At 45.8% G+C, this 17434-nt stretch overlaps 1 pseudogene; it reads right to left on the bottom strand.

The window, feature by feature from the left end:
* Positions 1-1196: 1196 nt before the first annotated feature.
* Positions 1197-17434, bottom strand: part of LOC135512332 (regulating synaptic membrane exocytosis protein 1-like) — a 68120-nt pseudogene continuing 51882 nt past the window's right edge.

The following is a 17434-nucleotide window of genomic DNA, read 5'->3' as shown; positions in this document are numbered from 1 at the left end:
ATGTATGTAGCACGCAAAAGGTCAGAGCGCAAGGAAAGATAGGGTCGAGAACATTTGGTATGGGAAAAATGTAAACTCCTATGAAGGAGAAACTTCACGTCAATCAAAAAGTGATATGACAGATAAATAAGTTATTGCAGGGTGGTGTCTTACACCTATTTAAGGAGATTGGGTTGTTAGGACTCGGTCTAACTGTTGCATTAGCCTATGCAACAGTTCGTTTCAGAACCATGGTCAGCGTACATTTTCCCCCCACTTAACAATTTCATCTGGCGCGACAAACATTCATCTGGCGCAACAAACAACAACATTTTGCCAAAACTATTCTGCTCTGCCTCTTGGCAACACATAGGCCTATGTGCATCTATTAAATTAACCAAATGTACACCTATAGGCCTAGGTATAAATATATTGCGGTCGACAGACCGACATGTGGATGCATAGACACATTTTTCTTTTCACTGAATATGCCTTGACTGTGTGCTACTGAGAAATATCCGTTACGTTCACTTTCAGAATGTAATGTATATTCTATAGTTTGCAAACGCCTAACAAATATTGGTTATAGTTTACATTACAGGCTACAACTTGCGTGCACGTTGCACGCACGTGCCCTGTGCTGCCCCATAGGCCGACTCAGTCTTTGAAAATATGCCAGTCATACAAACATGGTGTAGGTAGGCCTAAGGCAGTGTCCACTGCTACCACTAAGTGGGAGTATTGGAAAGGGTTTGTTATTGTCAATACCAGTGAAGATCAACACATTTGAAGGTGTATTCTGAGACTGGAGATGATTCCAACAGCTCAGGTATGTGAATCAATTACCTCTCCTGAAGCAGTTATGCCATGCATCAATTATATTGTTATGAACGCTGACGACAGTTGATAGAGAATGATGCTGAACAAAGGCTGTAGTAGCATTGCAAATGCTTTCAAGTCGTGGGCATTGTGAAGGCCAACCCACATCAGCCCACCACTGATGTGCAGCACCTACCTTCGTCCAGGGTTATGGTTAGGATTCAGTGTTAAGAGAAGGGAAGGGAAAGTTGTTAGATTGCTTAATATGTTGGAGCTTAAAAACACGGGCTGTGTTACGGCTCCTTCGTACTGTACAGCAGCCATTTGGCAGTAGATAAGTTAGTCGTTGTCAAAATCGTATACCCGTGTATTGACATTCATTCGAGTCAATTCTCTCACCCTTTTCTTCCACACAGTCTTTTATTTGTAAATAATAAAAATGAACTCTTGAATATAAAACATACACATCGGTAGAGCCACATCTGTTGTACAAACAAGAAATGTAGCAGTGAATACTTCTTTCCTAGATATGGTGTGTTGAGGGGGTACCCATGGACTGTAAACAATCAGTATCATGGAGTAATACTGACAAAGGAAAGGGCAGTGGGCCGCACCGCAAGAGGTTCAACTGAAAGGTCAGCAAACAACATTTTCATTGGCTTTAAAGTTCAGTCCAAACCATGAGAAAATAGAGGGATTAAAGTGTTGCGGTTAAAGAAACAAGATGGAGTGTGTTGCAAATAGTCATGTTGGTGTTGGCTGCTATTTCGAGAAACTGAAAGGCCTGTTGGCTCCCTCTTGTGGTTGGGCACCGCTCAGCGTCTCTCGCAACACAGGGCATGGGGCTCTGATCTGTTTCCATAGGACCAGGAATGTTTGGATCGGTTTGTGTGTGTGTGTGTGTGTAAATATTGTCAAACTTCTCCCCCTGACTCATATTTTACAACGTGTGTGTGCGCATTGGTAATGCGTGTAGTCAGATACACTCATTTGATAATCATATATCTATATCTTTATCATTTCTGTCAAGTCATAATTTCACTTCATATACATTAAGCTCTGTTTTTTTATACACACATTCTCTACCTCTGTTTCTAGCCCCACTGTCATAGACTACTGTTAAAGCACCTAGATCCTCAGATAACTAGGGGGTTCCAGTTTGCTCAGTACTATGATACAGCACTGCTCTCCAAAGGGTTCAAAGGGAACACAAGAAAATAAAAAAGGCTTTTGGAGACTTCCTAATATGGAAATTCATACCCAGAGTTGGAGGTGTGGCCTGGGCGGAGCTTATTCCCCCGGTGTCCGCCCTTGGATGGCGGATGGCTTTTCTGTTTGTATTCATATTCAGTACGAGCAAACTGTACAAGTACATGCAACATACAAGCTGGCCTAAAGTATGTGGAACTAACACACATTTTAGTCTCTCTTTTTTTTTAAGTAATTTGTCTGGCTTTTGTTTTACAAAAAAAATGTGCATGCAGCTTGGGCCGGGGTCCCGAGTCATGCTGCGCCTGCCTCGCTCGGGGGGGGGGGCGGGACGAGAGGGGGGTGTGACAAGACCTCTGCAGGTCTGCAGACCACCGTCACTCGAAACCAAATACACACACAGGGAGTCTGCACCACATGGTACCTTTCTGAACTCGAGGCAAATAGAATAAAATATATCTAACCATAATTTGGCCTCTGGTTTTCTTTCTCTTTCATAATCAATCCTTGTCCCCAAAAATAATCAAGCTTTTGTGCTTGTTTTGATCTTCGGACAAGTGTTTTTTCCACCTGTGCAGACTCCCTTCCCTAACAGATTGTGCAACCATGGCAACCCTCACAGACACCTGTAGTGACGCCATGACGGCATCAATGCTGAAACACATTTTGATGGGCAACTGTCGGCTGGGCATCATCAATCTTTTCTCTTTGTCTCCTGCGCGCTTTTTATGGCCTCACAATAACCTCTTCACTGATTGGCTTCACCAAGCCTGGGCTGACATCCCTTGTGCCACCTAACAGAATGGGCTGCATGAGTCCCTTCTATCTCAGGAGCACGTGCCATAACACACTCAACGGCGGGAGAAGAGGAATGGACGAAGAGGAGACAAAGAAAGGAGATGTCAGAGAGGAGGACGAATACAAGAGGTGAGACTCAGGAGTAAGGTCCCAGCAGCCCAGAGAAAGGTGGGAAAAGGGAAGGGAGGGAGGCATGGGAAGTGATTGTCAGAATCCAGGTAAGCTCTGATTGGCTAGTTCTCTATCTCCTTTCCTTCCTTTCTCTCTCTCTCTATTTATCTATTTTTCTCTCTGTCTGATTTGCTCTATTGCCCTAAGGGAAATTGGCCCTAGGTATGTGGTCATGCACTCTGGTCATTTGTGGTCCATTTGGGGTTGTGGTTGCGTTGCGGTCACTAAGAGCGCATATTAGCTGGTCCTGAGCTGTCCAGGGATGTCTGGGATGCCCGCCGTGTGAGCGAGGCTAATGTAGGGTCCACCAATGAGGAAGGGGGAAACAGTTTGTACCAGCCAATCACTGTGCTAGAGAGGTCCAGCTCCTCCAATAGGATCTGTGCAACTCCCATGAAGCATTTGTGGTCCAGTCGCCCGTAGTCGCCCCAGACTATTACCTGTGGACGGTGAGAGAGATATGTTAGGCCAAGGAAACACGCATGCACAAACACACACAGTACAGCTCCATGGACTTATTACCTGGAGGATCTTCCCCTGTGGGCTCTCTTCAAACAGCAGGGCCTGCTGGTAGAGTGGCTCCAGGGTTTTACGTGCAATCTTGGTTTTCTTTTTGGCTTTACAGGCCCCGTTATCCAGCAGGTACACCTTGACATAGGGAGCTGCAGCGAGAGAGAGGTGGGGGGAGAAAGGAATGAGGGTATGGATAACAAACACACTTATCTGTCTGTGTGTGGGTGGGTGAGTGTGGGCATTTGTGCTTTTGTGCTTTTTGTGTGTGGTACCTGGGAGTGATCTGGACCCTGGTTTGGGGTTAAGGCCACGTGCCCTGATCACCTCTACCTCCAGCTGGCCTTTTTTATCCATCATTCCAATTTGAACATCTCCTGTAAAACACACAACATATCTTATCCAGTTCTATGAATGTTTCATACCGCATGTAGTATATTATGTCAGGTTACACAAGTCCTTTGTGTCACTCACCCATGGCAGGTGTGGCTAATGTTTGCCGGCCCACCAGTTGGGCGGGGCCAAGGCCATCCAGGAAATCACTAAACTGACTGTCAGCCCCCAGCCTCATCCCCGAGAAGATTAGACTGGAATAGACACACACACACACACACACACACACACACACACACACACACACACACACACACACACACACACACACACACACACACACACACACACACACACACACACACACACACACACACACACACACACACTGTTGGTTAGACTTCTGAATAATGTTAGACTGGATAAGCATTGAGAATGACACTAGCGCTACAGTCAAAGAGACTGAGAGAGGCTTGAGATACTGACTTCCCCTCCGAGCTGTAGCTGTTCATGCTGCCGTCGGTGGAGTCTCTGCTGGCCTGGCGGGGGTACTCTACAGCCATACCCACCTCTGTACTCCGCTGGATCTGGATTTTGTTCTTTTTCTTGCCCTTCTTCTTGGTATCCACCCCCACTGCTTCTTAGTGCACACACACAGCAAACACACAGTAAACACACAACCATGCATGAACAATACCGACAGGTTGTCAGGTGGGTGCTGGATCCAGGGCGTGTGTATGATCGTCTTGTTTTTGTGGTCTGTCCGTGTTACCTTTCTGGGAGGTGAGCTGTGAGGTGCTGCAGCTGCGTCTGGAGGGCAGGCCCACGATAGCCACCACCCGTTGGCTGAGGCTGGAGCGCCGCTTCTTGCCCCCGCCCAACGCTGTATCTGATTGGCTGCCGTCTGTGTGCTCAGTGCCATAGATCTCACCGCTCACGCTGGTGCTCTTCAACATGCTCTGGCCTGACGCACGGACCGCCTTGCTACACATACAGACAGACAAATACATGTTGTAGACATTACTGCAACACACAGGAGTGTGTGTGTGTGTGTGGTTCTATTTACTTGAAGCGTCCCCGGGGTCTCTCTGACTGGATGGACATGTAGCTGGTACTACTGATGCGGGAGGCACTGCTGGTGCGAGAGATGGCTGACACGTCGCTGACATCACTGTCTGAAGACTTGCGGGATACGTTCTCACAGCTGGTTCTCCTCTGGTCCTTATACAGCTAGAGAGAGAGAGAGAGAGAGAGAGAGGACGAGAAGATATACATACATGTTTTTAATGCCAATAAACTGAATTGTTTTGAATTGAGAGGGGGGGAGAGATGGGGGAGGGGTGAGAGAGGCAAGATTAAGATGGAGAGTGAGAGAGAGGGTAACAGAGAGAGATGGCGAGAGGGAAAGAGATATGGGACCCGAGAGAGAGAGGGACATAGAGAGATGGAGGGAGGGACAGAGATATGGGGAGCGAGAGAGAGAGGGACAGAGAGAGATGGTGAGAGGGACAGAGATATGGGGAATGAGAGAGGGACAGAGATATGGGGGGTGAGAGAGAGAGGGACAGAGATATGGGGAATGAGAGAGGGACAGAGATATGGGGAGCGAGAGAGAGAGGGACAGAGAGAGATGGCGAGAGGGACAGAGATATGGGGAATGAGAGAGGGACAGAGAGAGATGGTGAGAGACAGAGATATAGGGAGCGAGAGAGAGGGACAGAGATATGTAGGGTGAGAGAGAGAGGGACAGAGAGCGATGGTGAGAGACAGAGATATAGGGAGCGAGAGAGAGGGACAGAGATATGGAGGGTGAGAGAAAGAGGGACAGAGAGCGATGGTGAGAGGGACAGAGATATAGGGAGCGAGAGAGAGGGACAGAGATATGGGGGGTGAGAGAGAGAGGGACAGAGAGAGATGGTGAGAGGGACAGAGATATGGGGGGTGAGAGAGAGAGGGACAGAGAGAGATGGTGAGAGGGACAGAGATATGGGGGGTGAGAGAGAGGGACAGAGAGAGATGGTGAGAGGGACAGAGATATAGGGAGCGAGAGAGAGGGACAGAGATTTGGAGGGTGAGAGAGAGAGGGACAGAGAGAGATGGTGAGAGGGACAGAGATATGGGGAATGAGAGAGGGACAGAGATATGGGGGGTGAGAAAGAGAGGGACAGAGAGAGATGGTGAGAGGGACAGAGATATAGGGAGCGAGAGAGAGGGACAGAGATATGGGGGGCGAGAGCGAGAGGGACAGAGAGAGAGATGGTGAGAGGGACAGAGATATGGGGAATGAGAGAGGGACAGAGACAAATGGAGAGGGACAGAGATATAGAGAGTGAGAGAGAGGGACATAGAGAGGTGGAGGGAGGGACAGAGATATAGGGAGCGAGAGAGAGAGGGACAGAGATATAGGGAGCGAGAGAGAGGGACATAGATATGGGGGGTGAGAGAGAGAGATGGGGGAAGGACAGAGATATGGGGCGTGTGAGAGAGAGAGAGAGGAACAGGAAGAGATGAAGAGGGAGAAAGACATGGGGTTGACCTCTAGTGACAGGTGACTGACCTCGCGTTTGCTCTTAAGCGCCCTCTCCAGGTCCCTGCTGGAAGTGGAGGGAGCAGCAGAACTGTAGGAATCCCTCTTCTGCACCTTCATCTGGAGCTGACGAACACGTTCCTCCGCTGCTAGAGCTACACACACACACACACACACACACACACACACACACACACACACACACACACACACACACACACACACACACACACACACACACACACACACACACACACACACACACACACACACACACACACACACACACACACACAGGAATGAGTAGAAATAAGCACACACACATATCACTCACTCAGGTTTACAGAAAAAAATAAAGTCAAGAAAGCCACACACCTTGTTCTACGGGGCTGCTACTCTTGTCGGGGACCTGTGGGAGGTGTCTGACCCTGCGAGCTGCTGACGAGGACGTCACTGAGGAGGACAGAGATGCACCACCTTGGAGGGGGCCCCTGAGAGAGAGAGAGAGAGAGAGAGAGAGAGGATGAAAGAATGAGAGAGAGAGATACAACAAGGGGATGTATCGCTTCATGGAAATCCTGCAGCACAAACTATTCCCTTCACTGCTGGACACAGAGTTTGTACACATACAGTGAGCTCCAAAAGTATTGGGACAGTGACAATTTGTTTTTGTTTTTCAGCTCTGTACTCCAGTACTTTGTATTTTAAATGATACAATGACTATGAGGTTAAAGTGCACTGTCAGCTTTAACTTGAGGGTATTTTAATCTATATCGGGTGAACCGTTAATAAATTACAGCACTTCTTTTGACATTGTCCCTCCATTTTAGGGTACCAAAAGTATTGGGAAAAATGTACTTATGTGTTTTAAAGTAGTAAAAAGTTATGTATTTGGTCTCATATTCATAGCATGGAATGACTAGATCAAGCTTGTGACTCCTTGGTTATGGATAATCCTGAATTAATTATGGATAATGAGGCACACAAATGTCATACCCCCGAGACATGCCAACCTCTCACCGATAATAACAGGGGAGTTTATCATGTCTTGGGGATATGATATTTGTTGCGTCTGTAACTCTCTCACTCATTATTCACAATATTATCATCCTTCCAGAAGATATAGTCCCGACACATCTAGCGTTCTACCCAAGCCGGCTGGTCGTACGTTCTAACAATTCGGTTGCCAGAGACGCGACCCTGTCGTTCAGTCTTCTTGTTCTGTATTTATGGATGTGGCCCGATCTGAATGTTCTACTGCCATACTGACTGGCAGTTGTTATCCCTTGCTAGCTATCTAGCCAACGACAGCTAACTTACAGTCACGACAAACAGCAAGAACAACAAAGCAGCTGCATTTCCGTTTGTCTAAGATGTTCTCTCGTGACATTTATTTGGGTACATCCATCACAATGAGTTAATGAGGTGTGATTTCGCCTGACGTTGAAAATGTGCTCTCTCGTCCGGACACTGTTGTTCAAAGGACCTAACCAAGACCACAGCTAACACAATCACTTCGACTGAAGCTGGAAAGACTGTCAAATAGCTGCTCGTAGTTTTCAAGTGATATTTCTTTGTATATATATCCATAAACATGATTCTCATTCATGATTTCGACTGGCTGAGAAACGCTGCCTGCCTGCCTGTCTGTCTGTCTGTCTGCCTGTCTGTCTGTCTCGTCTCGTCTCGTTCATTACTATGGGACAGCTGGAGATCGAATTTGAATATTGAAGCAATGTTGTAAATATTCGGAGAGACAAACAGCAATGTTTGTACGAATCTCCGCTGTTGAAAACTGAATGTTAGTCTAAAAGAAATGTGAGATAATGTCTAGATACCTTTATAAATAGCCTGGCTGGGCAGATGAGACAGTGGATTGTGCAGTCAGAAGGAACAGAGTAAATAGGCATTTTAAATACATAGATTTAGCCGGTGGTAACTTGTAGAATAGACACAAATCAGCATTCAGGATTAGACCCACCCATTGTATAAACACACACGACACATACACTTACACACACAACCCACCACACATTGGCACAGCGCTGGAGTACAACGTCAAATAAATAGTGTGTCTGCATTAAAGGCAGTGGGATCACAGAGGAAGAAGGTAACAGCTCTCTCTCTCTCTCTCTCTCTCTCTCTCTCTCTCTCTCTCTCTCTCTCTCTCTCTCTCTCACTCTCTCAGACCAATCCTCCAGGGGGTCAGATGTGAGGGGTCAGAGGTCAGCACATGTTTGTTGGGGTGAGCCTGGGAACCCCAGAGGTTCCCCTTACCGAGTGGCCGCAGGGGAGGGGACAGTCCTCGGGAAGCCCTCAAGATGGAGGTGGGCTTATTCTTGGGAACCCCACACACACACCATACACACTGTGTGCACACCGTCGCACAGCGCAAAGCAGCATGCAAAAAGGAAATAAAAGAACAGAATAGAGACAAAAAGAAAAGCAAAGGAAGGAAAGGATGAAAAACATGAAAACATACACATTGTCAAACATGTTGAAATCCGTACAGACACGTAAAAGCACATCAGTGAATCCTGGCCCATGCTCTCATGCTAACGTCAGCATCACCATGCTAACCATGGGTTCAAATCAAATCAAATGTTATTGGTCACACACACATCTTCAGCAGATGTTATTGCAGGTGCAGCGAAGTGCTCGTGTTCCTTGCTTCAACAGAACAGTAGTATCTAGCAGTGCAGTTGTATCTACAAACGGTTCACAACGATACACACAAATCTAAAAGTAAAATAATGGAATTAAGGAATATTTCAATATTAGATTGAGTAATGTCGGAGTGGCTTTGACTAAAATATAGTAGAATAGAGTACAATATATATATATATATATATATATATATGCACTGTTGCGCCTTCTTCACCACACTGTCTGTGTGGGTGGACCATTTCAGATCGTCAGTGATGTGTACGCCAATGAATTTCAAGCATTCCACCTTCTCCACTGCGGACCCGTCGATGTGGATAGGGAAGTGCTCCCTCTGGTGTTTCCTGAAGTCCACGATCAGCTCCTTGTTTTTGTTGACGTTGAGTTAGAGGTTCATTTCCTGCCAGGTTATTCTCCCAGGGCCCTCACCTCCCTGTAGTCTGTAATCAGGCCTACTACTGTTGTGTCGGTTGCAAACTTGATGATTGAGTTGGAGGCTTGCGTGGCCACGCTGTCAAGGGTGAACAGGGAGTACAGGAGGGGGCTAAGCACGCACACTTGTGGGGCCGCTGGGTTGAGGATCAGCGAAGTGGAGGTGTTGTTTCCTACCTTCACCATCTGAGGGAGGCCCGTCAGGAAGTCCAGAACCCAGTGGCACAAGGCGGGGTTCAGACCCAGGGCACCGAGCTTACTAATGAGCTTAGAGGTACTATGTTGTTGAATGCTGAGCTATAGTCAATGAATAGCATTCTTACATAGGTATTCCTCTTGTCCAGATGGGATAGGGCAGAGTGCAGTGCGATGGCGATTGCATCATCTTTGCAGCTATCAGGGCGGTAGGCAAATTGAAGCGGGTCTAGGGTGTCAGGTAAGGTAGAGGTGATATGATCCTTAACTTGCCTCTCAAAGCACTTCATGAGTGCTACAAGGCAATAGTCATTTAGTTCAGTTACCTTTGCGTTCAGTACAGGGTACAGGAACAATGGTGGACATCTTGAAGCAGACTGGGATAGGGAGAGATTGAATATGTCCGAAAACACTCCTGCTAGCTGGTCTGCGCTGCTCTGAGGATGCGGCTATGGATGCCATCTGGGCCGGAAACCTTGGGAGGGTTAACACGCTTAAATGTCTTACTCGTGTCGGCCACGGAGATGGAGAGCTCACAGTCCTTGGTAGCGGGCCGTGTCGGTGGCATTGTGTTATCCTCAAAGTGGGCAAAGTATGTGTTTAGCTTGTCCGGAAGCAAGATATCGGAGTCCGCGACGTGGCTGGTTTTCCCGTTGTAGTCTGTGATTGTCTGCAGACCCTGCCACACAGGTCTTGTGTCTGAGCTGTTGAATTGGGGTTGGAACTGGTTCAGGGTAGTGAACCAAAAACCGTAAAATAATGACATTTTTCAAGGAACCGAACCAGACCCGAGAATGAAGGCGATCTATACTGTTCCAGAACAGATCCATTATTAAAAAGCATGGGAACCGGTTAACAATCCCCCACACACACAAAAAAAATGCAACAAAGCGCCTATGCAAATTAGAGAACAATAAGATGGACTTTTTCAATGCTAGTTAAAGAATACTATAGTTTCACATTGGAGTCATTAACTACAAAACGGTAAGCCGTGTTTTTGTTTTAGCAACTGGTGCCGCTCTGCACACACAAGCTTGTTGTCTAGCGAGATTATTATGTAGCTCTGGTCTCGCTCTCCAAAACTCTAGGCACCATTCAATAATATTAATGAATAATATGATTATAATGAATATTATTAATAAGTTATGTAATGTAAAACAGAGAGTCATGATCAAGGGCTTTCTCTGGTCCAACACTAGTTAAGTCAATCTGTTGAAGTTCAAAGACATTTCAAGTTCCTTCATATAAGCCACTCCTCCGTAGGTAGAAATCTGTGGGCCTTAATTCAGATAATACATGTCATAAAAACAAGATGCCCGGCATTATCTTCACCAGCAGAAACAATGTTACACCCAACACTACACTTGTCTGTCCAATGCATGTACATAGTTTGCCTGCTCCATAGCAAGCTGCTCTATGCATTGGTGAAGTAATTTAATGTCGAGCTAAATTAAAAAATATATATACGTATATTTAAGAGGTTTAAAAAGGAACAGAAAGAACAAAATAAACTGTAACTTATTTAGGTTCAAACCGGTTCAGAGTTTCTATTCTGGATGAAATGATTAGGAAAAGAAATTGGTTTCAACCTCTGATGCTAACCACTGCAGTACAGTACAGGCACAGGTGACAACCTCTTAAAAGTAATAGATAATTACCAAATCAAAGTTTAAATAGTCGTACAGTGGATGAACTGGTGAACAGAAAAGAGGTAGACCCCACTCTAGGATCAGTTTACCCGCAAACCTAAATTGTTATGGGGGAAAACTGATCTTAGATGTCTATGGGGAACTTCATCCTACTCTGGGAACTCATGAGATGGGACAGTCTATGATGGCAGGATGAAACCCACAATGACATTCACATGCTCAACTCAAGCTTTCACTTTAATCCTGTACTGATGTGAATGGGAGATTTTTAGGAAAGTTTAAGGATTGGGCCGGAAGTGATGATGTTGAAACACAAAAATCTGGGTAGATGTTATGGTTGGCCACCTTACCTGTCTCTGCCAGGGAGCTTCTTTCCTAGAGTGTGACAGGTTGATGAGTCCAGGGTCCGAGTTTGCCTGGGAAATTGGGGGATGAGTGGAAAACAGACGGATGGAGGGATGAATAAATGAATGGAGTATGGGAGAGGGGTAAACAGCTGGGGTAAGTGAGAGAAGTCTGATTCTCTATTCGTAATGAATCGGACAGCCTTATGCTCTACAGAAGCCAGCTGAGATATGGATTTGATGTAGCTGCCTCTGTGTTGTCAATACACAACAATGGAATATGGAACAAAGATCATGAAGAAGCATCACACTCTCATGCATTCTTTGAACAAGTACTGTGTGTGTGTGTGTGTGTGTGTGTGTGTGTGTGTGTGTACCTCTTCTTTGCACTGAGGTGGTTTACTGTCTCTTGTCTAGGAACTAGACGCTCCATCATCCATCTGCTTCATACACACCACAAACATGAAGGTGATGGGATGGCATGACGAGAAACACAGCCACAGACACACGTACACAGACAGACAGACACAAACACACCACTTGTGACTTACATAGATTTAAACTCAACTTTGAATCCTGAATGATGTGCCTTTTGTTATGAATATGAAAGACAAACAGTGATAATGAGAACAGCTCAGTTGGCAATAAACAGACAAAAGCTTCTGATATCCCTCAATTCATAGACTACAACTCCACAAGCGAAAAGTAAAACAGCACAGCCATTCTTCATGAGAAGATAGAGGCTGCGAGGAATTTAGAACACAACGTTTACACGGGAGAATGCTAGAACACAAACTAGATTGTAGAACACAACCTATAGACTGTTATATTCTAGAATCCAAACTACAAGCCACAGTGATTCTAAAGAACAAATTAGAGCCACCAGAATCTATGCCAAAAGACCCTGAAAATAGTTCCATTGAACAAAATTATTGATTGGGTTACATTTAGGGTTAGAGGTTAGCTAGCTATTACACTGTGTGTTGGGGTTTAGTGTGTGGGTTAAGGTTGGGGTCAGCTGCTAACAGGGGTGATGGGGCCGGATGGGAAGGGGGTACCTGTCATCTTCTGGGGAGGCGTGTTGGATTAGAATCCTGGGGCTGGCGGGGCGTCTGCGGGGCAGAGACTGGGAGCAGCTGAGACCCGCAGCACCCCCGGTGGACACACAGAGAAACACATGATCACCTGCACTCTCATAGGGGCTTTATCGTGTTCATGGGTCTATCATATGTCCGAGTCCCAGTTTAAGGCTGTTACCACAAAAAAGGGACCCTCCCTTTATGTCCTCTCATAAAGTAGCTATGTACAAACACTCACTCCATGAGACCCCCCCCCCTCCCCCACCACCACACACACATACACAGAGACATACGCACGCACACACACACACACACACACACACACACACACACACACACACACACACACACACACACACACACACACACACACACACACACACACACACACACACACACACACACACACACACACAGTGCAGGAGGTGGGGTGCAGAGTACAAGTCAGTGGGCTGGTACCTTTTGGGCTCTGGTGAAGGAACACTATGGTTCCTTTCTGGGTTCAGACAGTTGGTGCTAGCGCTCCTAGTCTTAACCCTGTCAAGAGAAGGCTGTAGATCACTAGCCCAATAACATGCCATCCAATGCAGGAGAGGAGAAAACAGGACAGGAGGAGATGCAGAAAAAAAGAAGAGAAAAATGGAAAAGAAAGAAATGTTAGATACCCAAATCATAAAGGACATGCTAGTCTGAACCTGGTTTCAAGTAATTAGGTGATTGACTACAGTCACGGCAATGCAAGATGTTGTCAGATAGTAAGGTAGTCAGGTTGTCTCGGAGACCTGTTCTCCGGTTCTCAGAAGAGTCCTTGACCATGGTATGAGGCTAAAGGTCTGTCTGTCTGTCTGTGTGTGTGTGTGTGTGTGTGTGTGAGTGTGAGTGTGAGTGTGAGTGTGAGTGTGTGAGTGTGAGTGTGAGTGTGAGTGTGAGTGTGAGTGTGTGTGTGTGTGTGTGTGTGTGTGTGTCTGTCTGTGTGTGTCTGTGTGTGTCTGTCTGTGTCTGCGTGTGTCATACCTAATGGTGATCTTGTCTGTAAACCTGAGAACTCGTTGTGTGAAAGAGCGGTGCGTTGCCATGACAACACTGGAGCGCACCATTGAGCTAGTCTTTAGACATGCAGGCAGCGTGGAACTTCACACAAGACAATTTTTTAAAAATCGAAACAAAAGCATGTTATTAAAACACAACAAAAATCAACTTAACATCAAACAAACAAAGGCCAAGAGCGGGTAAGGATGTGTCTGGTAGCCTACAACTGTGGACAATACTCCCATGGGCAAGATTGCAACAACTGTTCATGAAGTGCATTTGGCCTACTTTTAGTACCGGCTCCAAGTGAATTGATAGAATTCATCCAAGGATATGAGTAAGATTAAGATCAGTAAGACCAGGATACAGTATATGTACTGCAACATTGGTATGAAGTCACTCAAGTGATATTACCTCCTGAACATCAAACTACAAAAGTATAACGTACCACAACAACACTAACTTACAAGGTAATTGTGTGTGTACATGGGGGGAGAGACGGGGTACAACGTTTGGAGGGGAACGACTTTCCAACACAGCCTCGCTCTCTTCTTCCACATACCTGTAAATGTCCTTGTGGATGCTGTTGACTAAGAGAGGCATCTTAGCGGGGAGAGTGTTACTGTGTCTAGAAGCAGTGGTGGAAGAAGTACCCAATCGTCATACTTGAGTAAAAGTAAAGATACCTTAATAATAGAAAATGACTCAAGTAAAAGTTGAAAGTCACCCAGTAAAATTCTACTTGAGTAAAAGTCTAAAAGAATTTGGTTTTAAATACACTTAAGTATCAAAAGTAAAAGTATAAATCCTTTCAAATTCCTTATATTAAGCAAATCATTTTAATTTCGGATAACCAGGGGAACATCCCAACACAAATAAAGAATTTGGGTTTCGTTGGTCCATGAATCCACCAGATTAGATGCAGCAGGGATGACCAGGGATGTTGTCTTGATTAGTGTATGAATTGGACCATTTTCCTGTCCTGCTAAGCATTCAAAATGTAACGAGTACTTGTGGGTGTCAGGGAAAATGTATGGAGTAAAAAGTACATTATTTTCTATAGAAATGTAGTGAAGTAAAAGTAAAAGTTGTCAAAAATATAAATAGTGAAGTACAGATACCCAAAACATTGACTTAAGTAGTACATTAAAGTATTTTTAATTAAGTACTTTACACCACTGTCTAGAAGACCTCCTGAGGTGTGATGTGTGTGTGCATGCAGGAGATGGAGATAGAAAAAGGGGAAGGAGGAAGATGGATTAACAGAATGGAAATACAATTCCCAAACTACTGCTAAAGAAAGACAGGAGAGCAGCATGCCAGCCACGTGGAAGCATATATGCCAGCTTTTGCCAGTCTCTTCCAGCCATGTACCAGCCAGGCTTTGCCACTTACCTCTATGGGTGGGCTCACTGGGACAGTATTGCACCTTTGTCCAATATAATGGATCTGGTAATGCACTGAACTAGTGTCAAAAAGTGCCCTCTAGTGCTCGAGGCACATTATTACAACCATGAACGGATCACTGTAGCGACATGACGCTAACTCTGAATAACTAGCTGCCCCTCAGGCATTGGCCAGGGTCAGCAGAGGCTATGTGCGGTCAGCGGTGGATAGTCCCAGTTTTGACGTCTGATCGGGTGTGTGTTGTGTCACTGTCACATGGGATAGGATGGACACACTGAAATCGCATGTCAATTGCTCTCTCACACACATTATGACAGAATAAGAAGCATTTAGATCAAGGGTGAAGTCATGTAGGAAATCTCCACACATCTATATGCAGCTCCAAAATCAATGGAAAAGGACAAGGACCACTTAAGATGAAGCGTCATAAGGACGCTGAGAATGAGGATTATGATCATACCTAATACAAATAATAACACGAATAACAATCCTGACTCCTGTTTACCTTTTAGTGTGTAGGCACTCTGCACTTTTGCCCCGCATTGATTGGTGGATCAAGATGACCTCACTGTGGTTACCATGGGGATGGATGACACATGAGGAAATAAACAACGGAAGCCAAACCGGAGGACAGAGAAAGAACATAGATACAAAGCTGAGCCAGCGGAGAACAATGGGACAGGTAGAAGTTGCCCCTAACCACAGATCTAGATTCAGATGATTCTATCCCATATTCTAACCCTAACCATTACAGGGGATGAACACATCTGACCTGGTATCAGTGGTTAAGGGCAACTTCTACCTACTCCGACAGGTACACATATGACAGCAAGAGATGCTACGATGCCTTATAACTCTTACTAAACTTTTGTCTCATGGCTATTGTTCTGAGAGTCTGAATCAGCAAACAACTGAGAACAACATACACGTGAGCAGCCATATCCAAACATAATCCTGACTATTCGTTGTGCTGAATCACAGAACGGAAAAGAGCAGAAGACAAAGGAGGAAATACAACTAAAGGACCTTTTGAACTGGAAAAGACAAAAGGGAAAAAAATAATCCAGGGCCACCCGATTGTACACACGGACACACACACACACACACACACACCTGTCATCTACATAGTCCTGCTCCTGGTAGTGTCCTCCGGCAGAGTCGTAGTAGCGGGTGGGAGAACTAGACCTCCTACTAAGGTGGATCTCATCATCCAAACTCCTGACACAGATGAGGGTTAAGTAAGATATGGAGATGAGGAAGAGGGAGAGAGTGCAAAAGAGAGAAGAGGTGGGGGGGGGGGAAATAGAGAAAAAGCCTTTTAGCTGTGGTAACAGTGTATGTGCTGGCTGTGTTGCCAGTGACAGTAAGAGCAATATTGGCAGCATTACTTATTCTGGGTCACAAAGGCCAAAACACAAACTTGTCCCTGAAGTTCTCTCCTCAACCCGCTCTCTTCATCAACACCCCATCTCCCCCTGTCCTTTCCACTCCCCTCACCTCTGGGTGGGGACGTTGGTGGGTCGTGATCGGCCCCTGCCTTGTTCCTCTCTGTGAGGGGAGACAGATCGAGAGCGATGCTGGGGTGTCCTCTGCTGCTCCGGCACCTCCAGAGTGGTGGCGTGGGGAACCCTCTGCTGCTCCGGCACCTCCAGAGTGGTGGCGTGGGGAACCCTCTGCTGCCTCTCCCTCTCCCTCGAGCCTCTTTCGGCTGCTACACAACACACACACAGCCACAGGGGGAGAGAAGCATTGTTAATAAAAGCAAAACATACATACTGTACTGTCCCAAGCTGGCACAATTTTTGCCCTCAGCTCTAATATGACAATACTGATACAAACTACTCATTCCAGTTGAACCCAAGGATACACAGTGTTCCTGCTTTACCAAACAACCTCCTCCTGTGAGCTTATAATGTTCAGCTTGCATAAAGAAGTAATGACCTGCCTGATCCCGAAACAGTGAAAATCTCGCTGCAATCACACTGCAAATAACTAAGGACGATGTGAGTGTTTTTTTGTGATCTTTAAACGAGAGGAATGCTTCATTAAAGCTGAGAGTGGGTCCCTTTAATCTCCAATTTGCTTTTCTACCAAGAAAAATAATGAGAGGTTAGTGGCGGTATCAATTTCTTTCTATCTTCCTCTCTCTCGCTCTCTGTCTTTCACACACACACATATGCCCACACACACACACACACACACACACACACACACACACACACACACACACACACACACACACACACACACACACACACACACACACACACACACACACACACACACCAC

This window comes from Oncorhynchus masou, chromosome 24 (genome assembly GCF_036934945.1).
Source record: "Oncorhynchus masou masou isolate Uvic2021 chromosome 24, UVic_Omas_1.1, whole genome shotgun sequence".
In the NCBI taxonomy this organism is placed as follows: domain Eukaryota; kingdom Metazoa; phylum Chordata; class Actinopteri; order Salmoniformes; family Salmonidae; genus Oncorhynchus; species Oncorhynchus masou.
This window is presented reverse-complemented; position numbering and strand designations above follow the sequence as displayed.